The sequence below is a fragment of the Patella vulgata genome, chromosome 2 (genome assembly GCF_932274485.2).
Source record: "Patella vulgata chromosome 2, xgPatVulg1.2, whole genome shotgun sequence".
Taxonomy (NCBI): domain Eukaryota; kingdom Metazoa; phylum Mollusca; class Gastropoda; family Patellidae; genus Patella; species Patella vulgata.
In genome coordinates this window covers 27724811-27732713 of record NC_065880.2, presented here as the reverse complement: position 1 = coordinate 27732713, position 7903 = coordinate 27724811, and positions in this window count along the sequence as shown.

Genomic DNA, 7903 nt, shown 5'->3' with positions numbered 1-7903 from the left:
AGGCACTGATCAGTGGGTCTTTTTTTTAAGGGCGCCCACATTCCAATGGGTAACTTGGGCATTATTTTGGCGCCCCACCACTCTGCTGCACCCCCCCCCCCTTTTTAAAATCCTACATACGGCCCTGCCTCGGTCAGTGAGCCAACGACATATTTGCCGAGCCACCGTAGAGCATCATTCCCACTCTTGATAGGGAGGCATTGATAATATATTGCTTTTGGTGAATTCTAGAAAATGAAGAGATGTCACTGTGAGAACACGTTGTAAAAAAGGGACATTAATGATCTTCCTAGGTCACTGTTATGCAATAAACATTATCAGTTGACAATTGTTGATAAGAATGACACCCCAGAAAGTTGCCGTAACGTAATAGTCTGTTTTAACTAGTCCCAGTGGAGTGTCTAATGTTGATTTCTCTGATCAACTCACAACCTGTCACAATATGTCTCAATATCTTTACATAAAACATCGTTTAAACAAATCAATATTCTATACATGTTATATACTTATTTAACGTTTATTAAGTTGAATGTCCAATAAACGGATAAACGGCGCTCTACAAAACCTGACACTATAAATGACTGTCAAGATCTTCGCGGGTACATATCACAAAACGTATGCTATGTGGGAAATTTTTGCTCTGACATCTGACAGCGTCGCTACGGCCAACTCGATTTCCAATTGTCTATGGGTCTTTAATGTGCTGTCACTCGGTGTTCGCCCCATCCAAACGACTAGAAACATCCCTTGCCACCAGGGCCCCGTCCTTACACTACTGACAGGAAAAGCCCGAGTAACTGGGACCTTCTTGTTACAATCCCCGAGTATCGATTGCAATTTACAGATTCACGATCCACCCAATACCTCGATCAACTGGAAATCTCGATGAAACCCGGGACCATGAGGCTTGGCTGAAGCGTACGGGCGCAATCTATGCATTAGTCAATATAGACTTTTATTTTGAGAAATGTCTGGTCAAAGACGATAAACCATTTTCAAAGAGTAATTTGTCTTACCTTTCACCACTCAATTTTGTTATTACGTTATCGATACGTTTTATTTTTTGATCATTTAAGGGTTTTCTTTTTAAACAGTGTAAAATAAAAATTCTTGTCCATATTCCACAAAATAAACGGCGCAAGTAACAAATCGATTTAATGTCTGGCGTGACTTGTCAATATTTGTTGCACCCATAACCGTTTTTAAGGGAAATAAAAAAAAATATTTTTTATATTATGGATATTTTAAATATCTTATTCATAGAAATTATTTTTAAAAGCTTAAAACAATGCCGATTATTTCGAATTAAATTGTTTGTTGTTATAATTGTTATGCTGGCTTTTAAGATCTGGAAAAGGTTCAGTTATCAAGCTCATTAAATTCTAGTTAGCTGCTTTTCTTAGTGCAACTAGAGAGTCTTAGATGGACAGTGTTGAAACATTTGAGTGAAGACGCACCTGTTAGTATTACACGTTGTGCGATTATTACAACCGTTAAAATCTTATAGTGTTATTTTAGCTCAATAGAAATGAAATGGGGTTTAACGTCCAACTGTTCTGCTCAGAGTGGGCTAAATGAAGACTGGCCTGAGGGAAATATGCCAGGACAGCGGCGGTATGGCCTACTCTTATATCGAATTCCAACTGCCAAGGGTTTTTCACGTGCAAGCCAATGTGTACAAAGGACCTCGGTTTTTCTGCCATCCGAACGACTATACGTTGTCCCTCGTCAGTCCCTCCGTCCTGCATCACTGGCAAATGGGAACCACGTAGGAAAAACTTCGATGAACTTTCTCATCCAACGCAGGGATCGAAGACGGGATCTCCAGGTTAGCGAGACAACACCTTACCCACTGAGCCACCGTGGTCCCCTCTAGCTAATTAGGGACGCTTAAACCCATGTCTTTCTCTCCATGCCGGGAGGTTATCTAGCGTTGGTATTTTTAATGCACATGAAGCATCGTTACTTCAAATGCGTGAAGCATCGTGTCCGTGGGTTTGTCCTCTTGTACATACAATTAGCCTATGCAAATGTTTTTACTCAGTGGCGGATGCAGAGGGGGGTTTGGGGGGTCGACGCCCCCCCCCTACCTTGCTCAGCTACATATTTTTTTTGTTTGTAAATCAACACTTTTTATGAGAAAAGTTTCTAGGTCGTGTGCTTTCTTTATCCTTTATCGTCAGATGTGGGACAGGATGGGCACTCAAAGCACAAGATAATGATATAAACATTATGTGATATATGCTTTGCATCCATTAAATGAATCACAATGTCATTGTATTAATTCATAATAAAAATTGACGTCAAACGAGGTGTTGAATTTCTCTGTTTAAAAAGCTCAATGTGTATGTATAAACTCCCAAATGACGATAGAGACCATGCGGGGGGGGGGGGGGGGGATACATTGTCTCGGGAACCTGGCAAACCCCCTCCTGAAAAAGTTCCTGGATCCGCCCCTGTTACTACTATGTGAAATGGCTACATGTGTGCGAGAATTCTTGTTATAATTCAATTAGAAGTTAAACACTTCATGTTTCGAATTTAATCGTGTGGGCGCAATGTCCATTTGACCATAGATTTATAATACTGTTCGTATTCTCATTCTTTGATTTAACCATTCTTAAAGACGCCGAGCGTTCATGTCTAGTGTTTCACTGTTTAATCCAGGTTAAAATATACTCACAACGATTATTTAACATTTTTTAATTAAGAAAACAAATCCAAGACCTCGATGGTAGATAATCTCCCATATTCCTGAATCAATCTGTACTTGGAACCAAACGTCGTATTTTTAGTGTTTTTATCGCCCAAATCTCTTCTAGTAAGGACAGTTGTCTAGTCGTTTGGATGGTACGAAAAACCGAGGCCCCGTGTACACATTGGCGCACGTAAAAGATCCCTTGGCAGTTGGAATTCGATATAAGAGTAGGCCGTAGCGCTGCTGCCCGGGCAAAAATTTCCCTCATAGCACACTGTATGGCGTATGCCCGTCTTCATTAGCCAAGGTTAGGAGCAGAACAGTAGGACGTTAAACCCCATTTCATTTCATTTCATTTCTCTTCCAGTTCGACTCTTTGATCTGGGGTCTTAGCTAAAACTCCGAACGGTTGATTCAATGTATTAAGGATGGTGAACATATTGTTCATCTGAGTGGCAGCGTGGTCTAGCGCGAGCGCCTTAGATCATAAGGTATGTCATTGAGTCAAGACAACTTACCACCAAACCCCCTCCCTGTGAAACAAGACGATTTTCTGATCTGGCCTAAGTAATAAATAAAATAAAAGCCGTGCATGTAATTAAGTACTAATTTAGATGCATTTAGTTATAAAGTGAAGAGAAGGCAGAGGAAATAGATCTGCCGTCAATATTATAGGTAATGGTCAAAGGTGCGATAAACTGATATCAAGTCGCTTTATTGCTGACCCACGCTTACTATTATTTTTTGTCACTGCTGATTATCCAGTACTTAATTACCAATCATTTACTATGCGAAATTAGGTGTTAAAATCATATTAATTCTGTATTCCCGATAATGGAGTTGGTAAATCAAACCAAGGATATTCCCTTAGCAAAACGTCACAGATTACTAGTGTAATTTTCTATAGAACCTTCTAGAGGCTTGGGCGATGGCGAGGGTGGGGGCGGGTGCTATTCAATTTTCTATAGGATGAAATTCTATAGTATTATACAAAATTTGGGGGGGGGGCTAGTAGGAAATAATGGCCCCAAATATTCTACAGCTTCTGAGTGCAAATCCCATGATTTTTCATACAAATTATTCACAGAGTTTTACTGTAGTAAATAAATTATACAGTTATCTTTTTGTCTTTAATAAAGTTTTGAAAACAGACTGCACAGTTGTCCCACTGTCTTTAGTTTCTTGTTAATACTTACTTCTATGAAGTTGTTTAACATGTACATTGACTTTAAAAATTTAAAATTCAGCCAAAAAACACAGAGTCTTCTCTTGGATTAACTTTAATTAGTCCGTTCGCTAATTTACTTTCCAGCAACAGAAATTTAACGGACCGTTAACAAACGACAGGTTAGCAAGATAACGATCCAGGGGCCAGGGGTGGTCTCTAAAGTCGATTTGAAGCATATCTAAGCCGAAGGATATGCTTGACACTGGTTTGGCATTATGATTATGATTTTGGCGTTGAAAACCCCATTCAAACAATGTTTATTTCGCAAAAAATTTAAACTCATGACATGTCAATTGGTGGACACAAGTCGTTTGATCTTACTGTATGTTGTTGCATCTATAGACGTAAGTACTGGAAGCTATTGGTTACTGAAAACGTTTAAATAAAACCTGTATTGATGAAAGAGGGAGAGGGTAAAAGGTAAAGTTCACTCAACACAAACTAGGCCATTTTGGGGCTAACATATGGTTCAATTTTACTTCATTAATTCGCTTGCGCGTAGGGGTCTCTAGCAGTGGAAGGAAACCGGAGGACCCGGAGAAAACATACGAGGTTGGACAGACGACCCTACTCCTTGCCACGCACAAACGGAACATCGAAACCACGCCGTTTGACTCAATGGTAGACCTTATGATGCAGCACTTTAACCATTCGGCCACCCGACCCATGTGTACTGATAATGGGTAAATGCTAAAAGCTACGACCCTTTGCAGATTTCGTCATAGGTCACGAAATGCAAATAGGGTTAGGGCACGTGATTGTTGACGAGATTGTGGGTTATGGTGCCCTAACGCTAATTACATCTCTTGACCTATGACGAAATCTGCAATGGTCCTTAGGTTTTAGCTCTAACTTAAGTGGAGGCCATCGATTGTATAAAAATAATGGAACGAAATATAGATATGTACTTTAATCAGATTGCTAGTATTAGTGATGAAATGCAAGAATTATACTACAATATTAATGTTGTTATGATTTTTTTTTGTTTTTTATATTTGTTTTTTTTTTTTTATAAAAAGGACTATAAATCACTTTATATAGATTCATATTACATTACTATGTGCTTTTAAGCCCATTCTCGTCTATTTTAAAGTTCAAAAAAATAGCACCATACGCCCTTTAATAGGGATATAATTTGACGTTATCCTTCTCGCACTACTAGAAATCTTGCCACCGATGTCCACGCTGCAGCAATAAATAGTATTTAACTACAGTTATTATCCACGTCAAGTGGTTCATGTTTTTAATAGATATTGAATTAAGCTCATAGGGGTCTGTCTGCAATCTGTGATTCAGATCAGATATAATTATTGAGCAGAGATATTTACTATTGATATTAGTTGTTTAAATGGGATCTCCGGTGGCTCAGTTAGCAACGCATCTACCCATTAACCACGGGATCCCTGTGTTGGCCGATAATCTGCTTGATCAGGAAGTAGATGGGGTGTTCGGTGGTTGAGGGGTTTAAAGTGTGTGTTTTAGTTCATTAGGTTTGTCATTGAGTCAAGTAGACATTTTCTAAGTCCTGCGCTTTCTTCCCAGTGCTAAAGATCCATAGGCGTAAGCGAACCATAATTTATGTTAGTCCCGAAATGTGTCGAGTGGATCCCATTTCTCTTTCTTTCTATAAGGAAGCAGATTTAGGGATGAATCTTTGGAGACCTTCTCTGGCAACTGAAACAACTACAACACACAACCCCACTCCCACCTCGAAAGAACCCCCCACAATGTCTATACATTGATGAGAATATTTATCATCTGTGTTGGAATAGTTTATGTAACAATATTATGGCCCGGACACAAATAAGTTAGATATCAAGTAAACCAACGGAAATGGGTGATAATGTCATATATGAAATCAGCTATAGGTTAATAAACACGTCGTTTTGATAAGCATAAATATATCATATCCTGTCCTGCTCATGAAACTGTGCCAGCGGTCATGGGATGTATTTTGTTGACCAAATTAGGTGATAATCCCAGTTGGTATGCACGGTATGAGACATATTTCTTCCATATTTGGAATTTTGAACTTTGATCAATCTATGACGTAACAAAATAGGGTTTGGGTCTTATAGAAGAACAAAACCAGGGCTGGAATAGTGAGACACCCATTGATTCTTAGGGGAGCTCATACCGTTACAAAAACACAATCATTATTGCAAATATTTTTCAAATAATTATGTTTTCAATCTGGATTTAAAGGAGTCTAATGATGGATTAGATCGACGATTTTCAGGTAGCGAGTTCCACAAATTGGTAGCAACATCACCAAATGAACTCCAAAGGAGTTCAGTTTATATTTTGGGACACCAAGGTTGTTCTTAGCTTTTGGCGATCTTGCTTTCCATATTCGATCGACGGGTAGTGCTACACCAATTCAGTAACATTTACATGCGTGTGTATCGCTAGCAAACCTGTTCTTAAAACTATTTGTATTCAGCTTGTATAATTGTGTTATGAATTGTAATTTAGGACAGGCGTGACCTATGGGGACAGGCAACACGTCTTAAACGTGGGTATCGTTGGTATATTTGTATTCACATTGCTTCTGGGTTTAGGTCAGACGCAGCTTTTTGGGACCCTTTTCTATTTAAAGGAGCTAAATCGCTAACATTTGGGACCTAGAAATTCACAAAAGTGGGTCGCAACGCATATAATACTGTAATATGAATGTATATAAACTGATTTACATTTAATGGTTTCCGTTTTTACTCCAATTTCAAATCAGTTATGTTCGGCGAAATAAGTCAGCAATCTCAATCGAGTGCAAATTTCTAGCGTCTAGTTATTCTAGTCTACATAACTCCATTTGATTTGGTGCAATGTGTCTAGCCTCGTCCCTCGAGTCTCTCAATACACTTGGGGCTGAAGCGCATTATGGTACACGATTCGTGTACCAATGTTAAAAAAATTATTTTATCTTAAATATCGGATATCAGAAGCGCATCTTTTCCGGTTAAGTTTACATCATCAGTGTTGATTTAAATTGACCAATAATTCGTGTTTTCGATGTCGAAGATTTTGGAGGATTTTGAGTTACGGACTTAGGTCCTTTAATAACAAAGTAAAACTAACACCAAACCTATAGCAATAGTGTGAAATCTTAGGTTAGTACTCCCAGGCGATTTCTAATAACTTCAGAAGTAGGCTACGAGTTACCGACAACTCAATCTTGTAAAGATAAAACCAAATCTGTAGTTATGGTAAGAAATCTTAGGTTAATATTCTAATAATGTCCGAAGTGGGTTACGACTTACTGACAATTCAAGCTAAACAAAAACGATTATAGATATAATTTCAAATCTTTTCCTAACCGGAAGGCAAGCTGTCAAATCGTTCATGCTCTAAGCTTATATTTAACCGATAATTTACTGAATGTGTTGGCGCACATTGTTTATCAAAGACATAATAGTCGAAACTAAGAACCAGACTTATAGACTGTCCTCCAGGCTATTAATCAAATTAGTTGATTGGTGGGTGTACTTCACACAGACGTTGTCAGGCGCCATCTTGGAAGGTGCAGTATTCAATGTAAACAATGACGTGACGGATCACTCTACCTGTGACTCTGTATTTCTATATGTTGAACCCCATTTCGTTTTCGTTTCGCAAGAATTATGAAGCGAAACTAAAACGAAACGAAGTATTAATAATGCACTTAATTACTGAAAACAATCTACTTCACATATAACAATAGCGAAGATCAGCCAAGTAGGCCTGCTCGACAGGAAGGGTAGGCTAAGCATAGACTGCCTGGAGCATATTATTTTTTGTCTTACTTTAGGAACCAGTTATATACGCGGTCAAAGTTTCTCAGTTGAGTTAGATGAGGGTTACTCTTTTCGAATGGACTATATCCATAGAAATGAACTGCGTTTTAAAATCAATCAACAAAATAAAACGACAACTAAACAAACCCACGCTCGCTATTTTAGATATCGGTCAAACAATTTATTTTCAAAATATTCTTTCCG